The 15,317-nt window shown below is 39.9% G+C and overlaps 1 non-coding gene across 1 annotated transcript; it reads right to left on the bottom strand.

The window, feature by feature from the left end:
• Positions 1 to 5,330: 5,330 nt before the first annotated feature.
• LOC122030666 lies at positions 5,331 to 5,437 on the bottom strand. The gene has a single exon (XR_006125530.1). It is a non-coding gene; the product is annotated as a small nucleolar RNA R71 (small nucleolar RNA).
• Between the last annotated feature and the right edge of the window lie 9,880 nt (positions 5,438 to 15,317).

Consider the following 15,317-nt stretch of genomic DNA (forward strand, 5'->3'; position numbering starts at 1 on the left):
AGAATGGAGAGATGACCTTTTCTGGTGAGCTATCACTAGTTATCATTTTGATCTTACACTTTTCTTTGTCTGGTGCTTCGCCAGAGGATTCCTGAAACACAGGCTTTCGACCCCCCCTACTCCATGGGAGTGCGAAAAAGGCTCATGGACGTCTTGTCGGAGAAACAACTCTTGGGAGAAAATACGCATGTTCCTCCTCCTACAACTCTTTTCCTTTCCGATGCTCAGTAGTTGAAATTGCCAGATTATGAGTTGTTGGTAGAGTAGCCCCAGTGTGAGCCTGAAGTTGTTGTTGTTGTTGTTGTAAGGCTTTCTGTACGTGAGAATTGATGAGGAAATCCAGATCCTCACGACTAATAGTGAGTAGGTTTTGATTTTCCGGCCTCTTCCATCTTGTAGTCTCAGATTCAGGTGAAGTTCCCACAGACGGCGCCAAATTTGTTCCTGTCTGAGAAGCTGAACAAGACAGAGATCTGGTAGAAAGAAACCCACCACTGATGAAGAATAATGCCTAGATAATGCCGATCCGAGAAACCCAAAGCGGATCCAAGAAGATGAAGCCCCCAAATATCCTCTCGAGGCAAAATACCAATGGCGATGAGGAAATCCAATCGAAGAACACCGGCTTCGGAACTCCTAAAGCTTCCTGTGAACAAGAGACTAACCAACACTACCGTCAGTGACCTAGGACCGGGGTGGGAATCCCTGGCTAGGCCCTCCGACGCTCAAGTCAGTGCTCTCTCTCGGTGTGGAAGAAGGAGGAAGAAGATGAACAGTAGTTGAAAAATTAGGGTGATGAATGTGCGCAGTGATGTGAACTTACCTTGCCAACGGAGAGGATTTCCCTTTTTATACCACTTCATATAACCTCCGTAGTCATGAAGTGGACCCCGGTTTGTTAGAGTTTGTTATGAGATGACGTAAGCTGTGTACTTATGGTGAATGACTTTCTAAGGAATCTTCTTCGTACCCCAGATGTACCTTCTTTGTCGTCTAGCACCTATAAAATGATCTGAAAACACATTTCCCGCCAAAATATATAACACTGGTTATGCAATCGTATATTACAAACATATCTAGAAACTACTTTATTTGTAATATCACTTCTCTTTTATCCTATCAGTTTGCTTTCAAAGTGTTTCTATCCTTCCTATTCACCTCTCCTGTTTTTGCTATATCAACGATAGCTTAATGTACTAATGTTTCTTGTCTCAGTCGGAACTAGGTCTGGCTAGGTTTGACCAATTATTATTACCTCTTGTGAGGTTCCTGAGGAAGTGTTTGTCCGAGATCCTTTATTTATTATTCTAACTAACATTGGGTCATATTTTATCAAATATCTTGTCAAAATATTAATCAACCTGGCTGATATTAACCTTCCTTCTTGGGGGCATGTCTCGGTTGATACTAGTCTACTCGCTTTGGAAGTATATCCCGGACGATATTGGACTACCCCTTTGAGGTATATGGCAATTGATATGGGTCTTCCTCCTTGGAGGCATATTTCGGTCGATACAAACCTTCCTCCTTTCAAGGTATATCCCGGCCGATATTAGCCGACCTTCTTTGTGGTATACGCCAATTGATATGGGTCTTCCTCCTTGGAGGCATATTTTGGTCGATACAAACCTACCTCCTTTCAAGGTATATCCCGGCCGATATTAGCCTACCTCCTTTGTGGCATACGCCAATTGATATGGGTCTTCCTCCTTGGAGGCATATTTTGGTCGATACAAACCTATCTCCTTTCAAGGTATATCCCGACCGATATTGGACTACCCCCTTTAAGGTATACACCAATTGATATGGGTCTTCCTCCTTGGAGGCATATTTCGGTCGATACAAACCTATCTCTTTTCAAGGTATATCCCGACCGATATTGGACTACCCCTTTGAGGTATACGCCAATTGATATGAGCCTTCCTCCTTGGAAGCATATTTCGGTCGATACAAACCTATCTCCTTTCAAGGTATATCCCGACCGATATTGGACTACACCCTTTGAGGTATACGCCAATTGATATGTGTCTTCCTCCTTGGAGGCATATTTCGGTCGATACAAACCTATCTCCTTTCAAGGTATATCCCGACCGATATTGGATTATCCCCTTTGAGGTATACACCAATTGATATGGGTCTTCCTCCTTGGAGGCATATTTCGGTCGATACAAACCTATCTCCTTTCAAGGTATATCCCAGCCGATATTGGACTACCCCCTTTGAGGTATACGCCAATTGATATGGGTCTTCCTCCTTGGAGGCATATTTCGGTCGATACAAACCTACCTCCTTTCAAGGTATATCCCGGCCGATATTAGCCTACCTTCTTCGTTTGGTTATATCCTTTCCCTTTCTTACCAGGGACCCATGAAACCTAATCCATATCATCTACCATTTAGAAAGTTTGGGGATACTAAAACTTATATAGAATTATAACATGAATAAGATGAATTACCAATTTGTGTTGCACTTGAGCAAAAGATGTCCATCCAGTGGTTTGATGCATTATCTTGTGCTTTCTGGCTGCTTTATTTTTTCACACCTTTCCTAGACAGATCAAGTGAAGTAAATGAATAATAAATGCAAGTTTTGAGAATTTCATTATGATAAATTGAAATTTGTTTTATCATGAAATAGGTAAAGCATGGAGAGCCAATAGGTAGAATTCAAAGTGAAATAAAATTAGAGAATCATATATTTTAGAAAATATATTACATTTCCTAACATGCAGGATTCATTTACTAAAGAAATGATTCATGAAGCAATGATTCATTTATTGAAACAAGGATTCATGAAGCAAGGATTCTAAGTAACAGATGATGTAAAAGGTTTTAATAACATGCACAAATCAAATTTTATTATTAGTTCTTCAAGTTACTCAGGGATTAGGCAAACTAAGGATATAACTGAAGCATAATTCATGAAGAAACAAGTATCCAAATTGTTAGAAAAAGAGGGAGAAACCTTAGATGAGACGAATGGTGCCTTCAGCGCAGTGCTGAAGAGATAAGAACTGCGGCTTGTGGAAAAGGGGAGAACTACGGCAGAGATGGGGCTTAGCAGCGGTAGAGATGAGCGTAGCAGTAGAGACGGGCATAGTGGCGGAGATGAGGCACAACACTAAACTTTGATTTCACTGTAGAGAGGGAAGCGACAGAGGATATATAGGGTGCAGCGGCGGTAGAGATGGGGCGCAGTAATGACAGAGACGGGGCTCGACAGCGGTAGAGACAAGGCACGACGGCGGAGATGGGGCGCAGTGTCGGAGACGAGGCTAGCCCTAAACTTTGATTTCACTGAGGTGAGGGAAGCGGTAGAGGATAAACAGGGCGTAACGGTGGTAGAGATGCGGCACATAGACGGAGACGAGGCACAACAACAAAGACGATCAAGGTGCAGCGGTGGAGATGATCGAGGCAGAGCGGCAGTGGAGACGGGGCATGTGCGTTTGGGAAAAGTGTGCAGCGACGATGGAGACGGGGCACGCGCATTTGGGAAAAGTCTATCTCAGCTAGGTTAATTAACATGTACATGATATAAATTAGATTAATTAATTTATTATTTGTCAAGATATTTTATAATGTGTCATGATAAAGGGTGTAATCAAATATTAAATTTTTATAGTTAATTAGTTTTAATAAATGTTGCTATAAAGGATTTATAATGACATTTTATAATAAATGTCGTAAAGAAAATGTCCTAATAGACCTTTTTTCTTGTAGTGAATGTTTTATAAATTAAAATCTCTCTCTTTTAAATCCTTTTATGGATATCTATAAAAAATAAGATTAAAAATAAAACTCCTTTTATATCATGGTTACAAAAAAGGAAAGTTTTCTTAAAAAAATAAATCTTTCTTTTAACATTATAGATATCTAAAAATAAGGAAAGATATCTAATCTCTCTTATAATTCTTTGTAAAAAATCCATAAAAGGAAAGATTTTAAAAATAAAAACTCTCTTTTAAAACCATGTGGATAAAAACATAAAAGGAAAGATTTTATCAAAATTTTATTTTTAATAAAATTCCCTTTCCTTTCCTTACTTGGCCGGCCACTTGCTTGAGCACCAAGCAAGGCTTGGTCGGCCCTAGCTTGAGCTCCAAGCTTGGCTTGGTCGGCCCCTTGCTTGGGCTCCAAGCAAGGATAGGGGCCGGCTCCTAGCATGGGCTAAGAGGCTAGGCTTTGGGTGGATATAAGACTATATATAAGAGGCTACAATAGGAACCGAGAGGAGGAATTGGTTTTGGTCTCCCGATGATCTTGAATTTCCTGTGTTCGCCCCGAACACCCAACTCAAGTTCATCAATAATAACTCATACCACTAAAGAGCTACTATTGAATTACCACACCAATCCTAAATTACATTATGGGCTCCTTCTTATTATGAGTGTGATAATCTCCTTGTGTTTAAGATATTGAATGCCTACTAATTAAATGAGTTATTGACAACTCACTTAATTAATATCTAGCTCCAAGAGTAGTACCACTCAACCTTATTGTCATGTCGGACTAAGTCCACCTGCAGGGTTTACATGAAAATCCTTATGAGCTCCTCAAAGGGACATCATCGACCTAGATTACTAGGACACAGTTTCATTCTATAATCAACAACACACCATATAAATAATATCATTTCCCATCTTATCGGGTCTATTGATTTATCGAACTAAATCGCACCCTTTGATAAATTAAAGAAATAAATATTAAGTATACGTGCTTGTTATATATCATGATTAAGAGTACGCACTTCCATAATAACAGAGGTCTTGTTCTTTTTAAAGAGTCAGTATAAAAAGAAACTACCTCAAATGGTCCTGCTCAATACACTCATAGTGTACTAGTGTAATTTATTAGTCAAGATAAACTAATACCTAATTACACTACAACCACTTCATTGGTTTGTCCCATTCCATCTTGGTTGTGAGAAATTGTTTATAATTTATAAGGAACTGATAACATGAACTTCTGTGTGTCTCCTATCACCATGTTATCTACAATATAAATTAAATAGGCAACTACACTTAGCATAAATGTAGACATTTGACCAATGTGATTCTTATTTTTAAATAAATGTTTATACAAAAGGCTAGGCTTTTAGTACACATTCCAACAGATCTTAATGAACATCTTGAAGTTTTCTTTGAAATCTATGGTACGATGAAAATAAATGATGTTCCAGCAGAAGCAGTGTGATTATTATTATTTAAGTTTTCTTTGAGAGACAGAGCCAACCAGTGGCTAAATTATTTGCATGCAAATTGTATATCCACTTGGGCACAATGTGAGTAACAATTTCTGGACAAATTCTATCCTCTAAGCAAAACTGCTCATATGAGAAATTTAATAGCAAGCTTCAAATAGTCAAACTCTGAATCATCATTTGAAGCATGGGATAGATACAACAATATGCTTAGACAATGCCCACATCATGGATTGGAAAATAGTTAGTTCTACATACATTTTATAACGGCATCAACTATCATACAAAGGTATCTGTAGATTCTACAGTTGAAGGAGCACTTATGAACAAAAGTCTAGATGAAGTCGAGAGTATTATTGAAAGTGTAGTACAAAACCATCATCAATGGGCAACAGAAAGAAGTGGAGGCTATTCTTATCCAAACCCAGTTAAAGCATCAGGAAAATTTGATGTAGATGCAATTACTTTGATATCTTCAAAACTAGATGCTCTTACTAAAAAGATGGAAAATATGGGAATAAATTCTAGCACAGTCAACAACATAGTGTGTGTTTATGAAACATGTGGGAGCACAGATCATGCTTAAGACTCATGCCCATTGGAAACCATCTCTGCACATATCAATCAACTTGAGCAGTGTGATACTATCATGAGTTATAATCAAAAACAGAACAATCCATACTCCAACACGTACAACCCAGGTTGAAAAAATCATCCAAACTTCTCTTATCATAATAATCAAGATCAAGGACCATCCATGGGGGCTAGACTGAGCTACCAACCTAGACAACAAAACTTTCAACAACAACAATCTTCACAAGGCTATCAATTTTCTAAATTTGAGAAAATTCTTGAAGAAGTCATTTCTGGTCAAAATGAATGGAAGCAAGAAATCAAGTTGTTAAATAAGAGAATGGATAATTCAGAGAAATACCAGAAAATGCAAGATAGCCAAATTGCCCAAATAGCTTCTTCATCTTCAAGAGCATCAGGATAATTTCCTAGAAAACTTGATGTAAATCCAATGGAACACTACAACAGAATTGAGCTTAGGAGCAGACGAACCTTGGGGGATCCTCAAGTGATTGCTCCAAAAGGGATGAAAATCTAAGAAGTGCTCTCTCCTCTAACACTTGAACTAGTTCAAATTCAAGATGATGAGGAGAATACCAAGAAGGTTGAAGAGACTCTTCCACGCTATCCTCAAAGCTAAGTAATCCCTTTTCCTCAAAGATTAGTCATGTTGAAGAAGGATGAAGAATTTGGCAGATTTCTTGATAAGGTTAAAGATATTTGTGTTGAGGTCCCTCTAATAGATGTCATTCAACAAATGCCGAAGTTTGCCAAATTTCTGAAGGACATTATGTCTAATAAAAGAAGAAAAGGAGAGATCGAGACCATAACTCTTACTGAAGAATGTAGCACTTTATTTGAGAAGAGCACTTCCCCGAAGCTCCAAGACCAGGAAGCTTTTATATTCCATGCACTATAGGATATGAATTTATAGAAAAAGCTTTTTGTGATTTGGGGGCAAGTGTTAGCCTCATTCCAACCTCAATTTGTAATAAGCTAGGGCTCAAAAACTTTAAACTTACTACTATAGCACTGCAATTAGCTGATCATACTTGCAGGTACCCTATGGGCATTGCTAAAGATGTGCCAGTAAAAGTGGTGGGAGCATTATTCCCATAGATTTTGTTGTACTTGACATGAAAGATGACCCGAAGATTCTAATAATAATGGGAAGACCTTTTATTGCATTAGCTGGAGCTGTAATCGAGATGAAAAACCATAAACTTTCATTGGTAATCAGTAAGGAAAGGTTAGAGTATGATCTATCTAATTCTACTAACCATGCCTCTTCTTTCTTAGTGAGCATTTGCAGCGGGGCAGATGCTTACAAATTGGAGGATTGGAACTTCCATCCTCATGGGAGGTCGTTTGATAAGGAACATTACCTAACAAATGGCGAGAGAAGACCCCAAATAAAAACTGAGAAGTACATCTGCCCTCCGAGGGCAAGAATGAGGGAAGAAGAAGCGCACTCAACCCTAGGGAAATCCGTGCCCGCTTGGGTATAGCCATGAAAACGGAAACGGGGTTGAGCTAATGACCTTAAATAAGCACTTCTTGGGAGGCAACCCAAGAGTTCCTTTAGTTAGATTCAATTGTAACTTTATTTTCATTAGTTAATGTTTTAAAATTATTTTTGTTTATTATTTTCAAGTTGTACATTACTTCCATGAGCTGGCCATGATTTTTTTTCATGGGCATGGAAGCATTAGAGAAGTTGAAAAGGAGAAAATTCAGCAATACTAGACTTAACAAAGCCCGACCGTGTACCTTACACAACCATGTGGCACTTACAGAGGTGGAGGAGCTCAAGGTCGTGTGACTCACATTGGTCGTGTGAGTTCACCCAAGAAGAAGAAGGATAAGGCCGTGTGATTTCACAAGGCCGTGTGAAAATTCCAGAGGAGGAGAAGGAGGTCATGTGAGACACACGGCCGTGTGAGGAAGACATAGAAGAAAATGAACACGGTCATGTGACACACACCGACCATGTGAGCCCAACCGAGGAGGAGATGACACTGCACATGTCATTTGGTACGGTCATGTGATTCTGATCGAAAGGAGGACTACTTGGGTCATGTAGATCTACACGGCCGTGTGGAGCATCTCGACTTGGCCATGTCTATAAGACACAGCCGTGCCAAGGCCATGTCGGCCACACCCCCAAGCCAAATTTTCTCTCCAACCCTTTCATCTTCAACCTTCCTTCTTAACCTCTCAGATCTATATCTCTCAATCATTCTTCCCCATAAACCACATTCAGATCTAGATCTAAATACTAATTCTCCTCTCATACCCTCAAGATCTACAACTTCCTTCCCTAAGATCCTATTTCTCAAGATCTATTCTCTCAAGATCTCACTTCGCCAATTAAACAATACTTTTCCCTCTTGAAACTTGACATCATGACCAACCTTTTGAAGAAGCTTCAAAAAGGAAGTGGTGGTTCAAGCCGAGAAAAGGATCCATTAAAGGAAAAGGGAAAAGAGAAAGTCATAAAAGGAAAGGCAAATGAAGGGCACGTGACGAAGATAATGATAATGAATTCAATATCATTTTTGGAAATGAGGATCATAAATCTAGATTTGATATTCTTGTCATAAGGAAGGTTGTGTGTACACGATACATGGACCCAACTATTTTGAACATTTTAGGAATTAGAGATGATGTAGATTGAATGATTGGTTGTCTAGATTGGGACGATATTATATACACACATCTTCCTATATACCCCCAAATTATACTTGAATTCTTGTGCTCATTAGATGTCCACTATTCAAATGAAGATGATTATGTTGGAAAAATTACTTTTAGATGAATGAATCAAGAAATTCAGTGGGCATTTAGTGACTTGAATAGTTGTTTTGGTTTGTCTACTAGCGGCTCTCGCAGGTTTGCCCCTAGATTTAATTTGAATAATTTTTAGAATTCAATCACCAGATTGGATCAACCTTATGAGCTTTCTAGAGTTAAAGCTTCCCATATGCAAAACCCCATCTTGAGATACTTACACTGAATTATGAGTAAAACTATTTCTGGTAGAGGAGAAAGTGATGGAGTCGTAAGGAAAGTGAAACTTTATGCTCTATGGACTATGCTACATAAGGTTGACTTTGATTTCAGTTTCCATTTTTTGCAAAACCTAGTGAGAGCCAGGAAAGCATCCTCGAGATTGATTGTCTTTGGTGGATTGATTACCCAAATAGTTATAAACCTGGGTTTTGATCTAGACGAGTTAGAAATCGTTCATGATAATGACATGATCGTTATCGATGCATGTCTTGCCATGAAGATGATTTTCCGGGATGAGACTGGTCTTGCCTTTCCTTAGAAGGATGGGTTTCCATTACCCCTTCCTTATCCCGAGCGGACCTCTGTTCGCAACTTTGTTAATTGGGTGATCACTGATTTATATCTCGAGAATGTCCTGCCTTATCCGGAGACATTGAGCCTCACCTTGAACCCTCATCATCTGGACACCTACAGCCGTCCGGACATCCGGAACCTGCTAGGCACTCTTTTCCCTATGGTACGGGTCACTCCAGATTTGATTTTTTTGATTTCTGCGCCTTTCTAGACTCGCTTCATGAGAAACAAGAGGCCCAAAGAGTAATGTTGGAGGGCCGCTTCACCTTTCTGATGACCAGTATAGAGAGGTGCAAGATCATTTTCAGTTCACGAGGAACTTTCAGGATCAGGTGGCTGAATTTGTCCAGGATTATGATATGGATCAAGACAGAATGAGAGAGGGCATGATTGTTACGTGTCAACAAGTTGATGCCCTCTATGAATATCATAGGTTCCTGAGCGAGACTCCAGGTTTTCCTAGTTTTCCTGCTGGCCAACCGCATATACCTCGATTTCCCTGCCCTCCCCCTCCACCACCACGATATTGATTTCATCGGGACGATGAAAAGTTTAAGTCTAGGAGGGGTGTTTGCAGCTTGAATTTTTTGCATTTTCTTTTATATTTTTAGTTTTTCATTTACATTTTCAATTGTTCTACATTTTGTTTTTCTTTTCTTGCATTCAGTTTTTGTTTATGTCTTGCATTTTTCCTTGCTTTGTTTGCTAGATTTGATTTTGACTATCATTTTACTGTCTTTTGAAACATGTGGCATATTGAGAACATCATTCCTCACTTCTACTGACTTGTCTACAAGTAAAATTATTTGCATGTTTATATCTTGATTCATGATGTTTTGGATATAATGCTAGTATGTTTAGTATACCTCTTTTCTCTATCTTAAGTAGCATGATATGAGCTAAGTATTATACGGAAACAAATTCAAGTTTTGGCTTAACCTTAAGGATTCTATTATCACTTTACTTGAGCTTGAATAGTTGATATCATTGGAATAGTCATGATTCATTATATTTGTTTAGTACTTAGTTCCTATGGTGATTTCTCAAACTACATCTTGGTTACTAGATGATGCTCGAGTCATGTAAGCTCATTTGAAAAAAATCAAAATATCCCAATATTTGCACTTATATGCATTTGTGTTCAAGTGGTGCATCTTGCAATCACTAACTAAAAATAATGAATAAGGGATATAAAAAATAGTTGTTGTGAGTGGAAACAAACAAGTTACCCCTTGGAGACCGAGTTAGGTTACGGAGAAATTACTTCTATGTTTCTCTTGATATCGAGCATGCCTTTGAGACCTTGGGTTGATTGAGGAATATGAAGCAAGTGTGTGATAGGTAAGTGCCTATCACCGGGAAGATTAGGAACTCGATTGGATGACGACTTGACTTGGACAAAGATTGAAACTTGAAGAGTTTGGGTCACTTATTGTACTATGCACAAGAAACATAAGCTTAGGCCATACTTGAGTTATTTCCATGAACATGCTTATCAATGAAACTTGTAGATAAAGATAGGAAAGTGCACTAGGGATTATGATGTATTATAGAGCACATGAGTTTAGATTGCGGCATTTTGCTTGAGGAAAAGCAAAGATTTAATCTGGGGGTATGATGTGCGTAGATTATATACACTTATTTAGCATGTTTTGATGCATATTTATATATTTTACGCATGCTTTGTCTATGCACTTTCATACTCTTAGTCTTACTTTCAGCATAATTACTTTTCTTTGTTCGGAGATCTGTCTTATGTTTTTTCTCCTTACAGGAGCTGAATGTGGAGAGGAAACGATGCTCGTGGTCAATCCTGTAAACAAAAGGAAGGAAGACAACACTGGTCATGTGAGCCACACGACCATGCCAAAGAAGCAAGGAAGAAAATGACCTTGGCTGTGTGGTGCAGACAGGCTGTGTAGCTTTACCAGAGGACGAGGATGACATGGCCGTGTAGATCCACAAGGTTGTGCCATCCCAGCAGCTTTTCCAGCACATGGCCATGTAGATCTACATGGTCGTTGCCTGGCTATGTGGGCCACATGGCCGTGTAAGCCATCCAGAGTTGCAGCAGCACATGACCGTGTAAATCTACATGGCCGTGTCACCTTGGCCGAGAGCAAGACTTGTGAGGTCGTGTGAGAGCCACACGGCCATGGTACGGGCCGTGTGGTGCCAACTTATGGATCTCCCTTTTGGGGAGATTCAACTTGGGGATGTTCTTCATCCTCTCTTGCTTTTTTCCAGCGATCCTAACCATCTCCACCTCCGCATCGACTCCAGAAGCTAAGGATTGATTCTGAAGATCACTCATCATCTCTAGATAAGAATTTCTATTCTCTCTTCTCTTTGGGGATTGTAATGTTTATAATCTCTTTGTCTTTGGATCTCTATCTTTGTACTATAGAGTATATTCATTGTTCTATGATTAAGGGAGTAATTGTGGTGTGATTTGATGTATGAATTTCATGGATATGCCACTTTCCTATTTAGATGATGTTGATGTATTTTGTATCTATTTGATCTTGTGTGGATGCTTGTGTTTAGATCTAATTACCATGTTTGATTGAATGTTTGAGAGGCTTTTGGATCTCGTAGAGGGATACCCTAGATCGTATGACCGAGAGGTGTTTGTGCATGCTGCCCCGCTAACGAACATCTAGGGGATCACCTTGAAAGGTGAAACTAGTCTTTATAAGGAGGTGGGATAGTTAAATGCATTTAGTTTCTGCACTTTTATATGAATTGAGTGGTGTTATGTTTTTGTGTTGTATGATCGAGGGGTGTTGGTGACAGGCTACCCCGCTAACGGACTCATAGGGACCATAACCATTTAATTGCTAGAGGTGTAGATCGAAGTCCCTTGTCAGTTGTCTTCTACAGGAGAAAACTGGCAACTTCCTACAAATGCATGTTAATTGAGGATATGGATTGGAGAACCATGCTACATCAATGAATATCACAATGAAATCGAAGTCCTAGAACACTCACCAAAGCATATACTTCATTTACTTTCCTAGTTCCATTTCTAGCTGATACTTAGTTCATCCCTTACCTTATTGATTGTTTAGCTAGTTCTACATGAGACATCTCTTATGCTCATAACCAGTTCTTGTGGAATCGATATCATTTTATTACTGATGATAAAACTGTGCACTTGTGATTGCATAACAGTCATTACTTTTCCTAAAATAATTCGAGATTTACGTGATGATTATTCCTTTCCTGAAATAATCTGAGATTTATGCAATAATTTATTCTTTTCTTGAAATGGTCATGCATCCTGTGTCGCTAAGAAGTATGAAAGCTAAAGGGGTAGTGAGGCAAGAGTTGAGAGACAGAAGGCTAAGGAACCAAGAGGCTCGAGAATCGAGAACCTATAGAGCCAAGAGACCATGTGGCCGAGAGTAGGGGGGTCGGGAGGCCCGAGAGGATGGGAGACGTAAGAGTCGAGGGTTGGGAGACTAAGGAACTTGGAGGTCGGGTGGCCCGAGAGTCAGGGGTTGATAGGCCCGAGAAGTTGGGAGGCCTAAGAGTCGAGGGTTGTGAGGCTAAGGAGTCGGGAGGCCCTAAACTTTCCTCTATTGGAACCACCTCAGCCATTTTCACTAATCCTCTTTTGCCCACATGGCACCTACTGATCATTCCCCAGATTATAAGTCTAGTCAAAGGAGGTGAAAGTCTAACTGACTGGACTATAGTGTAATCGGAAAGATCCCATCCGCCTCAACTAATTAGGTCATGTGGAAAATCCATTGAACATTTATGAAGAGATTATGCATTAAATGCTAGCATGCCTTTGTCATAATGCCCTTAAATGCAATCACTCCTTTCAAGCACACTGCCTGCATAATCTACCTTGATTCCTAAGCCTAGAGTACACTAATGAGTCTCTGAGATTGCATCACATTAATATAATAGGACTCATAGCAAGGAAGGCTATGTATATTTTTAACCAGTAATGATTACTCTTGAGTTTTTATTTGTCCCATGTATTTGATCCTACGATGGAAGATCTCTCCCTCCCTTATGACCCCAAGGATTCAACGATCCCTATTGAATGAGTCAAGCCATATTAAGTCAATTAAAAACATGTCTACACTCGTTGTTGATTCTTCACTCATTGTTTCTTCTTCTTCTTTGTATCCTTCATCTCCTTGGTCTCTGAGTTTTCTTCTCTTCTCAATAATTTGTATTCGTCTATCATTACAAATCTTTCTTTCATTAGTTCCTTGGTAGTACATTCCATGGCCGAAAAATCTTCTTTCGCTCTCTGGTATAGATCTACCTCTTTGAGTTTTATTGATGCATCCCTAGATCGATTGAGGATGACTTATAGAGTTCTAGCCGATCATCTATTGAGGCTTCCAAATAGCAACAATCAACTAGACCGTCCTCCCTGAGGCTTTATAACCTTCTTTCAAAGTCACATGTTGAATGGGCTATGCTTCCCTATCCCTATGTTCTTTATAGAAGTGTCGTGATATTTTCAAATTCTACTATCACAACTTGGCCCTAATTCTTTTCATATTTTGACTGGGGTAGTTATTCTTTTTCATTTGAATCAATTCCACTTTCTCCTCGCTCCTTTCATTTTTCTTTTACCCAAAGAAGATGGAGGATAGAATCTTCTTCTTCTCTTCCTATTCTAGGATTAATTTGATCAAGGAGTTTCCTTCATCTCACAAGGGATATAAACCCTAATTCTTTATTGTTAAACCCCTAGGCTCCATATCTTAGCTAACTCACTGACAGCAAGAACCCCCCCCCCCCCTCTAACTTTGAAAGACTATCACCTACAGCGAGGCTACTATAGTGCATCGCAGTAGCTATTGGGCCTACAATTCAATTACAATATCTTACTCGAGGAAGGATTGCTGCACATGTTTAGGCTTAGCCCTAGACCAGCTCCTCTCATCACTTCATTTGGTAAGAATCCCCATCTTCATATGTTTTGATATCTCACTAAAGGCATGTTTTTTTTTACAACTGACACAATGATGAGGGCATCTCTAAACAAGGTGATAAGCTTACAGCTGTAGAGCTAGAAGGGTGTAGCATAGAAATCGTCAACCTCAGTGAGGCGACTCTCGAGGAAGGAGCTTTACAAGCTCTAGTTGTAGCCCCAATGGAGGGAACTTCCTGATCGGTGACAAAGGTGACAAGCCCGATAAGAGAGTCGAGATCACCTATTGATAGACCCAGAGCTTTGAGACCAACTTCATCTTTGAAGTTGGATGCCCCCTTCTTAATTTTGAGGAAGAGACATAGCCAGTCTTGTCCATCGGCTGAACAAGTAGGCTCCTCTACCTCTTAAAAATCGATGTCAGATCACCAGTGCACATCCGATCAGAAGGTCACCTGATTATCACTAATCTCCCTTTGGTGCACCTCTCTCCTTCCCCTAGGACTCCAACTTCTCAACCTCTTGTCGAATTAGGAACACCTCACATGGGAGCGAGTTCCTCACATGCTCCCAAGGATTTTCCATATGAAGGCATCCCGCTAGTCATGGATTTTACCCAAGACCCAGTCCAAGAAGAGCATGTTGAAACAATCTAGGTGTCCTAGGTTTTGATGTTTGGGCAAAGGTTTAAGTTAGGTTTATTGTTGTATTTGATATGCATTGTGAGTGTGCAGGATATAGGTACAACAAGGAAAGCCCAAGTATGATCTTGGTAAAGGAGGAAAGTCCAAGAATGAGTCTTGGCGGTGTAAGTCCAAGCATGTAGTCTTGACAACGTAAGTCCAAGTGTGACTTGGCAATGGATGAAGTCCCGGAGGTGAGGAGCCTCTTGGCAAAGGAAGACCCGACAATATAGACAAGGCCGAAAGAAGCTCCAGAAGGCAAGACGTGAAGGATGGGGAGACATCCGAGGGGCGCGAGGTTGATGGAGGAGGCTAGAAGGCTAGGTCTAGGTTGGTCGGGCGAGGATGAGTCCATGAGAGATTGTACTCGGAGTAAAATCTTAGTTTTAGGGTTTTACTGTAGCACTTACTGTAGCGTTACTGTAGCAGTCGACTGGTGCATGGACCAGTCGACTGGTAACGGGCAAATCAGGTTGCTGATTTGTTCCAAGTTCTATAAGAAGGAGCTTGGTATGGCCGGCCAAGGTGACGAAATTAGACTTAGTTAAAGCCTAATTAGTAGTCACCAAACGTGCTCAAGGTTCTCT

The sequence above is a fragment of the Zingiber officinale genome, chromosome 10B, assembly GCF_018446385.1.
Source record: "Zingiber officinale cultivar Zhangliang chromosome 10B, Zo_v1.1, whole genome shotgun sequence".
Classification (NCBI taxonomy): domain Eukaryota; kingdom Viridiplantae; phylum Streptophyta; class Magnoliopsida; order Zingiberales; family Zingiberaceae; genus Zingiber; species Zingiber officinale.